The sequence below is a fragment of the Otolemur garnettii genome, unplaced genomic scaffold, assembly GCF_000181295.1.
Source record: "Otolemur garnettii isolate 467f Iridium unplaced genomic scaffold, OtoGar3 scaffold00174, whole genome shotgun sequence".
In the NCBI taxonomy this organism is placed as follows: Eukaryota; Metazoa; Chordata; class Mammalia; order Primates; family Galagidae; genus Otolemur; species Otolemur garnettii.
Genome location: NW_003852569.1, coordinates 891,060 through 903,213, shown reverse-complemented (window position 1 = coordinate 903,213; position 12,154 = coordinate 891,060). Strand labels below are relative to the sequence as shown.

Below are 12,154 nucleotides of genomic sequence, written 5' to 3'. Positions count from 1 at the left end.
TGGTTGCAGTTGTCATTGTTGTCCAGCAGGCCTGGGCCGGGTTCCAACTTGCCACCCTTGGTGTATGTGACCACCCTGCTGACTGAGCTACAGGCGCCACCCATCCACTTGATTCTTTCCAGTTATAAAATTCAAGAACCAACTGGCCCCAGGTTTTGGGTCTCTTGGTGGTGATAGATGCCTCAGGTACTGGGGGCTTTATAAGGGGTTTTTCTACCTGCCAGCTAATTCTGCATAAATCACTCAATGAAGAATAAAAACTCTAATTACTTAGAAAAGATCAGTGTTCCTCTTTTTAACTGAAAAGCACCTCCTGAAAGAACAGATATTTATTATTTCTCTCAGCTCTGGCAAATGACTGTTAGGTGTGGCTGAATACCAACAAGCCATGCAGTCCAACTTGGTAAGAAAATTTCACCTCTCTAAGCTTAACTTGGTAACCTGGTTCACTCAGAATTACAGATAAATTTATCTGCTGGATCTGGATTTTTTACTAAAGTTCTGAATTTGTTTCTTATTGCAGTAAAGATGGTTGCATCTCTGGCACTGAAATGCAGTTGCCCTACTCAAGTAAAAGCTACCCAAAGTCTGTTACCTAGTTCCTTAGGAAGAAACAGTAACATTACCTACTAATTCTGCTGGGACCCTGCTATGTTTCTGCCAACACTAGACAGAAAAGCGAGACAGTGGGAGGGCAAGAGTGTTTATAAGAAGGAAAAGGGGCCATGTCAGATCATCACATCCAGGTACAGTGGATTCGGGGTGAATGTCTCCCGGCACTGGGTAATTAACAGGAGCTCAGGGAATGTTGGCTTAGTTGGAAGGAATGCTTTGGCTAGAATAAGGAAGGCTTGGCTAACATCACCTAAAACCACTACTAAATAGGAAGCAGGTGAACAGGGAAAAATAAATATAATAGGCTTTGAGTGCAGGTTAAAGGAGAGTCCGGCTGGCCGCCACCCTGCTGCAGAACACAGACAGGGGCTGAGACAGGCCCCATTGTGGCTCCTGACACTGACAGACACCTGCTCAGCACAGACCTCTTGATGTTATCTTGTGAGCAGAAGGTGGAGTTGGTAAACACCAGGGCTGAGCAATTCCAGAAACCCCTTAATCTCCAGAAAAGTACAGAAACTGGCATGCTCAAGAATGCTACTCTAGAGAATGCTGTAAATCAGAATCTGGCATGATTCGTCTGGAGTACAGATCTCTTGGAAAGAGCAGTGAACTAATGCTTCAAGGACCACTGTAACATGAACTCCAGGGGAAACACACCCTTTTCTCTCTCTTCTTACACAGCCTGCATCTGGCTCATCCTCATTCCCATATGGGTTCCCCACGGCAGTGGACTTACAGAATCCGCCTTGCCCAGAGATTTAAAAACCCTGAGCTGACATGTTCCTAAATAACTAAAGAACAGAGTCAGATGCCACAGAGATTTAAAAATCCCTGTGCCCAAGCTCAGAGCAGCAGAGTACTTCAGGACCAATTCCCAAAGAGCCCCGTTCCTCGGAAACTGCAGCTGGGTGGGACACCTCATTTACCTGCTTTACAGGACGGAGCAGAAGGGGAGCGCATGCAAAGCCAGAGAAGTGAGAGAGGGAATGCAGCAGGGTAAGGACCCCTAAAGTAGGAAAGCAGGCTGGTTCAGGGACTCCCGAGAAATACAAATCATAAGCTGAGGAACTCCTGGCCACCCCTGAATAACTTTTCAAGAGAATGAGGTGAGTCTTCCTCACCCTGCCTGAGGCTCAGGTCTGAGGTTGCTCCAGTCCCATCCCTTGGTCGCCCACGGTCATCACGGCAAGATGGAGCTTTCCTCCCTAAAGCTACATCCCTGCCTCACAAGGTCTTCTCCTTGTCTCCAGCCTGTTATTTTAGTCAGCAAATGGATTTTGAATACAGCAGCCAGCTGATGCCCTATTGGTTCAGTAGACATTCCTTGGTAAGAACACAGAGCAGGGCCTATCCAGAGGTGAAAACAGCATTGAAAACTACAGGAAATGGCCTCAGTCTCATGAGGAACCAGTATTCCAAAGGGCACTGACCAGTGATTCTTTTTTGAAGGAGCCACACACAGGTTTCAAAATAAGATGAAGGGAAATGGGTGAGTGCCGTGATTACAACTCTGCTCTCCTGGTTCCAGGATGAGTCACTTAGCTCCTCAAAGTGCAGCAGAGGCCCTGCTGAGTCAGCCCTGCATGGCCCTCCCTTCCTGGGCAGGGCAGGGCTGACTGTTGTTTCTAAAGCTAAGTTCTTCAGGAACTTATCTCTGGCATTTCCACTTCCACCCAACTGCCCTCCAAGCTCTAGTCCTAGGCAGAGGTGGTCCTCCTGCTTCCTGGTGGGACATACTTTGGGGCTGGGGCTGAGGGGCATCAGTGCTCTCTCGGTGCCATCAACAACTGGTCCTGCACTTAAACCTTCCATCGCATTTCACTGTTTACCCATCTTCGATTTAAGCATCTCTTGGTCAAGAGCCCTGAATTATTCTGTTTTATCCACAGAACACTAAATAACTGTTAAGTAAATGAATAATGACACAATCCCTAAGTGCTGGTGTGATAATGCAAGACTAGTCTGAAAACCTGTATCTCAGAGCTCAGCAGGAGGGTGTGAGAGCTGGGGAAGGCCAGGAAAGGGGGCCTATGAATGGAACAGTGGAGTCTGTTTAGCACATTCCATACACTAAAGAAGAAATAAATGCCCTGCTAAACAGGTCTGGTCAGACTCTGGTGTTTTCTCATGCTTTCATTTACCCACCTTCTATGTCTTGCTGTTCTGGCACTGCCCCCTCACTGTTGAGCTCCACAGGATGTGAAAGCCTCACGTCCACATGTACCTTTTATTGCATCATTTTATTCTGATGCCTTTATATGCTCTCAAATGTTTGCCTGAGCAACAGTCTTCAGAGTGGAGGCTCAGATGTTTTTTCTTAGTGTATTTTTTTCTACAGAAAACAAAAACAACTCTGGATTCCACAATTTGGTTACTGTGGGAGGAATTCAATTTTCCATTTTTGGTTCTCCAATATTGAGCACCTGCTTTGCTTGTCCCAGACATATTGGTAGGCACAAGGGATAGTCACATGCACAGATGCACCCGTGGGTGCGTACACCCACACATGCACACTTGACTTTGAGGAATTCATCAGCTAATGGAATACAGTTTACAAGTTTGTTGTGAATTCTAGTGATTTGTGTTTCTGTTTCTTTCCTCACTAGATGGTGGTGGGCTCTTTGAGCAGAGTTCCAATAGCCAGTGCCCAGCCCTCATAAAGCCTACTTGATGAATCTGAAAGAACAAAATTGACAATCATAATATAATTTTGGTCACCCTGAAAGTAGCAGGGAAGCAGGAGTCTTCCTTGGAAAAGCATCTGTTCTTGAGCAATCCCACATGTTTGCTCTGGATCTATGCCTAGACCCAGGCCACCATTTCAAAGAGGAGCGAGTCTTCTAAGGAGCAAGAGGCCTGACTTACTTTGCCCTTCTGTGTCTTGTCCATGTCCTAGTTTCTTGCAGCCCACCCAGAAAATAATCAGGAGGGTGTCAATAAAAATAAGCATCTGATATTTAAAATATGTCTGAGGGTTCTTTTCTTTCACTTTAGAAGGTTTGGGGAAAAACTTTTTTATTCTGAAAATTGAAAACAGAAGACATTCTTGGATTTGATCCCCCAAAGAGAATTCAGAAAAAAATAATGAATCTGGATCAGCATGTCTCTCCTACTTCTCACCAGAGCAAAGCCTACTAGAGAAGTGGGCATCAAAGGAAAGTTTCAGATGCAGTTTAGTAGGAAGAAAGAACTCATAAACCTCCTATAACCCAACCAAGTACATCCATTCTTCTGTGAAGAACATTCAGGCGTCAGCCTCCTTCAGCCAACAACAGCTACCGTGACAACTGCTATTACATCATTTGGGAGGGTAGGTGGTGGTTATTTGGTGAAAGGAAAGGAAGGGCTGAACATTGTTTTTAAAATACTAAATTCTTTCTTTCTGCTTTTGATATGAGATTCCTAAATTGCTGAGCCCCTAGAAACATGAGACACTTAAGAAATATTCTAGGCTTGGCGCCTGTAGCTCAGAGGCTAAGGCACCAGCCACATACACTGGAGCTGGCAGGTTTGAATCCACCTGGGCCTGCCAAACAACAATGACAACTACAACCAAAAAATAGCTGGGCCTTGGGGTGGGTGCCTGTAGTCCCAGCTACTTGGGAGATTGAGGCAAGAGAATCACCTAAGCCCAAGAGCTGGAGGTTACTGTGAGCTGTGACGCTACAGCACTCTACCGAGGGTGACAAAGTGAAACTCTTGTCTCCAAAAAAAAAAAAAAAAAAATTAATTAAAAAAAAAAGAAAAATTCTAACATTTTAGTCAAGTTTTGCCAGCACTTTGAATGATAATTTACACATTATAATCCTGAAAGAATTCCATTGTTTCCTCTCAACTTTACACTTTAAAAGACTGGACTGTGTCAAGAGCATACCAAGTGGGCAGTGCTCTGAAAAAGTCACATTTTTTTAACTGTCAGTGGAAAGTAGGGAGGCCTCCAGCCTCAGCTCTACCCAGGCGAACTCCTGAGAGCTCCCTGCAGTGGCCAGAGGTCAGAGCTGGGGGGAGAAGGGCCCATCTGCTGTGGTATCCAGGAAAAGCCAGAGAAGAGCATCACCTAGAAATCAGGGTCAGACCAAAGAACTGCTTTACATCCAATGGAGGAAGAAAATTTGAAGAACTGAAACAAGAAACTCCAAGTGGTGGATCAAAGACCACCCTGAAGAAGCTAGTCTCTGGTGTGAAGGAGCACAGTACACACCCCTTAAGAGAGATGATTAAACAGGACTGGGGAGGGGTGCGGGGGCAGATGAGTTGTTCGACTAGACCCCTGCCCTAGTCCCTGGCATATCTGTCGCAATGTGCTGAAGCATGTTGGCGGCAAAACTCACGGACAAGGGGTGTCCATGAGCCTGGCCTCGCCTGAAACGCAGGATATAAACGTCCACTACTGGAAGCAGAAACTCAAGCCTCTGAGGAAAAAAACGATCCGCAGCAACTGCAAACCTCTTAACGGAAAAAGCCACCTCCCCAGTGAGGGTAAGACAGGCTGCCAGGAGCACACCAGCCGGCACGGAGTGGGGCTCTGGCCGCCCTGCCCATCCCATCACTGCCCTCGCCCGCGGTTCAGTCTTCAGACTGGCGGCCAGTCCCGGTGTGACTCATTTCCTCTTGGAAAATGCCCTCTAAGAGGGCACAGTTCCCCTTTCCCTCCCTCCTTTTCAGGGAGTGTTCTACTCAAACCCTCGGCAAAGAGCATCTGCAACGAGCCACACCCGCACCGGCTCCCCGCTGAGTCACAGGCCACTAGGAGAATCCAGGGGCCCACGGTGCCGACCACGCCCTGCAGAGCGATTCCAGCTCCCTGGGGACAGGGTGGGGGCCGAAAGGGCTCATTGCATCCCGAGGCCTGGCTCAGGGCCCCGCTCGGCCAGCGGGCGGCGGCCCTGCACCCCCGCCCCTCCCACTGGAGCAGAGTTCGCAGTCCCCTGGGCAGGGCGGCCGGGGCTAGACCAAGCAAGCCCGGGAGGGAGGCCTTTTGACCGCGTTCAGGCAAGTTGCCGACTACACGTCTGTCTCTGTCTCACTGCACCCGGCCAGAATCAATCTCCGTCGGAAGATCCTTCAGCAAGTTCTTTCCTCCTCCACCTCTTTCTGGTTCCACTTAGTTATTCAGGATGGAAGAAGGGCATCCTTTGAGTGGAAGTCACCTCACATGGTCCCTCTACACCCCCAACCCCTAGCAAACCCGCGCTATAGAGAAACGAGCTCTCCTTCCCTCCGCAGCGAGACGCTTCCTGCCTGGCAGAGGACAGGAAGCCCACCCGCCCTGCGGCGTCTCAGCGCGGCTGAGCGCCGCGGGACCTGGCCCTCCTCCGCTGCCCGGCCGGGCAGAGAAGCACCGGTCACTCGGGAGATCGGTCGGAAGTTGGGACCGGTGGAGGAAAGACCCGCAGCGGAGGTCCAGGACCACCAAGACAAAGGTCCGCAGCAAAGAACAAGCGCCCCTTCCCTGGCCCAGGGGTCTGGGGTCGGCCGCGCCCGCTGGGAGAGGCTCTGCTCCTTCGTCTGTGCGCGGCCCGGGGCGCGGAGCAGCGGATTCTCCGCCAGCTGCTCCCCGCCCAGACCCCGCAGGGCCTGGGACACCCGCGCAGCCAGTCCGGCAGGCCCCCGCAACCGGGGAGGGGTCCCCGCAGGTGTCAGGCTCGGGGCTGGGGACGTCCCGGAGGGCAGCGCGCATTACCGGGCGGAGCTCACCTGGGCCGAGAGGCGCGGCGGACGCTAGCAGGCTGGGGAGTGGGGCGGCGAACAGAGCGCTGAGCCGGCGACTGGGTGCGCGGGGCCGGAGCTTAAAGGGGGCGGTGCGGGCCGGGCGAGCGGGAGGAGCCAGGGCGGGGCCCGCACTCAGCGCCCCCCGCCCCTCCCCGTCCCGCCTCCCATCCCTAGGCGCGCCGGGCACACCCTGCTTTTCTCTTGGCTGTGAGAGTCTCGTCGTCCACTCCAGTGGGGATGTCTCTGCACTCCAAACAATTGGGACAGCCCCACCTTCGGCTGTGCCTTTCCTCTAGGGTTTGGTTTTAGAAAGTGGGTGAGTGTAGGCTTCAGAGAACCCGGCCGTTCCTCTGAGGGTGAGGCCCGCTGGCTTGGAATCAAAGGCAACCTGCAGGTCTAGAAATTATTCTCTGGATAACACAGCCGGGAGGGGCACCTGGAATCCTAGCAACCTCGAAGGCGCTCGGCCTTGGTGGTTCTCAAATGGGGGCCTGGGAGGTCCGCAGTCCCTGGGTCTCCCCGGCCTGTGCCGGGGTAGGCGGGCGTGTTCCCAGGAACCAAGTTCCCGGCCCCCACCTGCCGGCAGGGAGAGCGGGAGGGTGCTGGGGGGCGGGTCAGTGTTGGGCGTGACAGACCTGCTGTCCAACAGGGGATTTACCCCTCCTGGTTTGTGTGGCTTCACTCGGTCGATGGTTCAGTTTCAGTGCGGTTAATATTGTTAAAAACAATTTCTAAGGCTTCTCTTTGCTCTGTACTGAGCTCATTTGGCCCTAAAAGCCCTTTAGAAGAATTTTCTGGAAGAAATTTAGAGAAGACCTGAGTGTGTACTAGCGGATGCTCACCCACTCCTTCCTCCGCCTCCACGTTCATTTTAACTGCTTTAGGGGCATAAGCAAACTTCTAGCAGTTGAAGGTGGGAAGGAGCCCAGTCCCAAGTACTGGGGTTTTCCTTTGTCCCCTGGGGAAGCCTTGGGAGGAATGAGTGATCCCAGAGGAATGAGCGGTCTGGGGAATCCTCCAAGTGCCACCTCGTGACTAATCTTTGCTGTTGCCAAGATTTCAGCTGTGGCTTTCCCTGCAACCCTGGTGCTGACGCTTGAAGGGACAGTTCTTCAAGATCTTCCCATATACTTTGTAGGCTCCGGGTCACAGTTACCAGTGGAGGCAATCCTGGATCCTTTTGGTCCCAAGGAAGACACAGCAGGGAGGATGCCTGGGTTTGCATAGCCCTGCTCCTCTTATTTCTTCATGTGGTGGACACACCTTTAGGAATATTTAGCATATGTGCTAGCCTGGAGTTTGGGGGATTAAATACTTCAATCTCTTCCCTCAAAGGGCTTTAAGTTAGTATTGGGAAGAAGAAAAGCAAACAATTAAAATCCAAGGTGATTAGTGAATGGTAAGAGGGTACTATGAGATTCTGCAAGAACTCTGAGGAGGCGCTTCCAAGTCTCCTTGGAGTGCTCACAATGATTCCTGGAGGAATCATAGTACAACATTTGGTAGAAACTTTCAAAATAGCAATCAAGTTATTGTGACTTTTTAAGAAAAATTATATTCTTGTTGTGGAAGGCTTGAACCACATGAGTATAACAATGTATAAAAAAGAAAATAAAATGGCTCGGCGCCTGTGGCTCAAGTGGCTGAGGCGCCAGCCACAGTACACCCAAGGTGGCGGGTTCGAATCCAGCCCGCCCACCAAACAACAATGACAGCTGCAACCAAAAAATAGCCGGGCGTTGTGGCCGGCACCTGTGGTCCTAGCTACTTGGGAGGCTGAGGCAGGAGACTCGCTTGAGCCCAGGAGTTGGAGGTTGCTGTGAGCTGAGATGCCACGGCAGTCTACCCAGGGTGACAGCTTGAGGCTCCTGTCTCAAAAAAAAAAAAAAAGAAAAGAAAAGAAAAGAAAATTAATTACAAATGCATGTGTCAAAGACAAACATTTTCATATATTTGTTTCCATTCTTTTTGTGCATATACAACATGCATGGACATGACTGTGATCACACTGCTGATAAAGTCATGTGGTCGATGATGCATGGTGGTCCCAGACAATCATAATATCATTGAAAAATTCCTACTGCCTAATGATGCAGTTGTTACAATGTCATAGCACAACACTTACACACTTGTTTGTGGTGATGCTGTGTCCACAATCTATGCTGCTAGCCAAATAAAATATAGCCCTGCAATTGTGTGTCACCAGTATGTAGTAACTTAACTACGGTGATATGTGATTATGTCACTGGTTATATTTTCTACACTATACTTTTTAATCATTGTTTTAGAGTGTATTCCTACTTATAAAAGAAAAAGTTAACCATAAAACAGCCTTAGGCAGGTCCTTCAGGAGGCATTGTTATGACAGGAGACGACAGCTCCCTGTGGGTTATTGCCTCTGAAGACCTTCAGGTGAACTGTGGAGTTGGCAGACAGTGATACTGATCATCCTGACCCTGTACCGGCCTAGGCTAATGCGTGTGTCTTTGTTTTTAACAAAAGTAAAAAGTAAAAAAGAAATAGAAAAAAGCTTATAAAATAAAGATATATTTTTACAGTTATAGACTGTGTTTGTGTTTAAGCTAAGTGTTGTTACAAAAGCGTCAAAAAGTTTAAAAGTTTTTTTTTTTTTGAAACGGAGCCTCAAGCTATCCCCCTGGGTAGAGTGCCATGGCATCATGCTCACAGCAACCTCCAACTCCTGGGCTCAAGAGAGTCTCCTGCCTCAGCCTCCCAAGTAGCTGGGACTACAGGCGCCCGCCACAACGCCTGGCCATTTTTTGGTTGCAGCCATCATTGTTGTTTGGCGGGCCCGGGCTGGGGATTCGAACCCACCACCTTAGGTGTATGTGGCTGGCGTGTTAGCCGCTTGAGCCACAGGCGCCGAGCCAAGTTTAAAAGTTTATGAAGTAAAAAGTTTACAGTAAGCCAAAGTTAATTTAGCATTGAAGATAAAAAAAATTGTTTTTCTAAATTTAGTGTAGCTGAAGTGTCATGAAGTCTACTTGAGTGCACAGAAGGGTCCGAGAAGGCCTTCCCAGTCACTCTCCACTCCCTGGCTCACCCAGAGCAACTCAGGCCTGTGAGCTCTATTCATGCTAAGTGCCCTACACAGTTACCATTTTTTATCTTTCATACCATGCTGTTGTTGTACTTTTCTGTGTTTAGATATATTTAGGTACATAAAGACTTAGCATTGTACTATAATCCCTGTGGGATTCAGTACAAGAATGGGCTGTACAGGTGTGCAGCCTGGGAGCAACAGACTGTACCATGTGGGCCAGGTGTGTAGTGGGCTGCACCATCTTTCTTCTAGGTTTGTGTAGATGTACTCTATGATGTTTGCACAATGATGAAATTGCCTAGTGATGCATTTCTCAGAACATCCCTGTCATTAATGATGCATGACTGTCCCATAGTACTGTATCTTTACTGTTTTCCATGTCATGAGATATTTTTCAAGAGAATGAGTATTTTATTCATTCACTCATCCTTTTCTCTTTCTCATTTAACCAGCAGCCATTCAACTGCGCTATTTTGTAGTGGCTTTTCTCTCCTCTGCTCTTCCATCTGCCAGCAGCCTCTGAGAACACTGAGGTGCATCTCCACAGGGTATGGGGTTTCTAAAACCTGTTTTAAGTACTCAAGTACAGCGGTGGAAATGGCTAGGGGGATGGACACTATCCCTGTCCCATGTGTCTTCTTAACAACTCTGGTAAGTCCATAAACCTTTGTAATACCTGCCTTGCCTGTGATCTCTATCTAGGAAAAGTCCCAGGCAGTTCTTTCCCCAGGAAGCAGTTAGGTCTTGTCAGCCACATGCACAAGTGAAGTAGCTCTGCTTCCCCAGTAACAACTGCTTGGACCAGGGACTGGTGCCTGAGCCAGAGCTGCCCAGCAAGGATTGTGTCCTACCAGGGGTGAGAGTATTTGTGCAGAGGGAAACAGGCTGCATGGCCATCAGAAGAATGGGGACAGAAGCCTGATCCAGTGTGGCCTCTGGAATGACAAGGAGGCAGTGCTCCTGTTCTCCAGCAGGCCTAAGGTACAGTGCAGTGCACAAAATGCTGGGTGTGGGAAAGACTGTCCCACTAACGAGGCAGTACTGGGTATTTTCCCACTTCTCCATGTGGCAGAGCTATTACACAGTGGCCCCCAAGTTTTTGGGTTTGTGGCTACGGCACAGGGGGTGAGCCATCCGTCAGAAAGATAAGTTCCTCCTTCCATAATATAAAGTTGTTGCTGGGAAATGGTTGCTTGGCTGGAGATTATATTCTTAGCATCTTTTGTACCCAGATGGACTACGTGACTAGTTATCAACACAATGGTACTGGAAGTGATATATGTCACTTTCATCCAAGGCAGTAAGATCACTTTTCTATATTCCTTTTCTCTATCTGCCAGGACTCTGAGGCTCTAAGGAAGGAACCTAGATCCCTGAATCATTGTGCAGAGGAAAACCACTTGCTGACCCTTACTAGACTAGTTATGTGAGCAAAAATTGGGAGGTTTATTTGTTATAGCATTAGCCTAACAAATAGTGTGGCATTATTTGAACGCTAGTGGAAACCTGCAAAGTCCAACGCAGCATTCTGTCTCTCCAGACACCGTGTCAACACTGTGAATCATAGCTGAAACTATTCAACTTGACAGTGCTCTAGGAAATAGTCACAGCTCTCCTCCATGGCAGCTCAGTTGAAAATTATAGTGATCTGGTGAAGACTCTTTGCTAGCAGTCCAGAAAAGGAAAGGAAAGGAAAGAAAATGGAAGGGAAGGGCAGGAACAAACAATAAAAGAAACCCCAGTGTGGCTGTTCTAGCATCCCCTAAATAGAGAATATAATTTGTTAAATATTCCCCATATTTTTCACTTAGGTTGTTTCTAGTTTTTCATTGTAATAACTGACTAATTATATAAAAAGATCACTTTCGAATAGATATTTTGCCCACAGATTTATTTTCTTAGCATGTGCTTCTATTGGGGGCTATCTTTTTTTGTTTGTTTATATGCACTTTTTTTTTTTTAAGAGACAGAGTCTCACTTTGTCACCCTTGGTAGAGTGCTGTGGTGTCACTGCTTACAGCCACCTCCAGCTCTTGGGCTTAGGCGATTCTCTTGCCTCAGCCTCCCAAGTAGCTGGGACTATAGGCACCTGGCTATTTTTCTGTAGCAGTTTGGCCAGGGCGGAGTTCGAACCCACCACCCTCGATATATGGGGCCGGCGCCCTACTCGCTGAGCCACAAGTGCAGCCCTGTTTATATGGATCTTAACGGGCAAGTAGAACATTCCATGAAGGAAGACAGGAGGGAAAAGCTCATGTCATAGGGGGAATTGTGAGATAGTGTATCTGTTCCAGGAATTGCCCCCAGTTCTGCATGGGGAGAGTGCAGAGTCGCTTAGGGCCCAGGTAGGGATAAGCCCTGAGAGGAGGTGCTGCTCCTGGGGCACCTGGGAACTCTATGAGGGGTTTAGATCTTGCTTCTAGGGTAAGACGGAGACACTAAGGAATATTAAACGGGGGTTATCTACAGTGTAGCTCTGGGAAAATCATTTCACCTGTATGAACCTGGGTCTCCTTATGGATAAAAAAGGGGTAGACACCTGCTTTCTGGGGCAATTGAAAAGATGCCACCATCTAATGACCATGAAGGTGTCCAGCTTAGTCCCAGTGGGTAACAAATCCCTGCCCCCTTCTGGGTGATCCCTCACCCTACAGAGAAGTGTTTTAGGGAAGTCAGGCAGGGCTATTCTGTAGCCCACAGTTTCTGGGATGTGCTATTGGTAGGTGAATGCCTTGGAGCACACTTCCCTCTGGGGGACTG

General features: G+C 48.7%; 1 protein-coding gene across 1 annotated transcript in view; it reads right to left on the bottom strand.

The window, feature by feature from the left end:
- The window catches only part of S100A10 (S100 calcium binding protein A10), an 11,050-nt gene extending 4,644 nt beyond the window's left edge, over window positions 1–6,406 (bottom strand). Inside the window, exon 1 of the mRNA XM_003800356.3 lies at window positions 6,316–6,406. The gene's annotated coding sequence lies outside the window, so the exon portion shown is untranslated. The remainder of the gene's footprint in view (window positions 1–6,315) is intronic.
- Window positions 6,407–12,154: the final 5,748 nt, after the last annotated feature.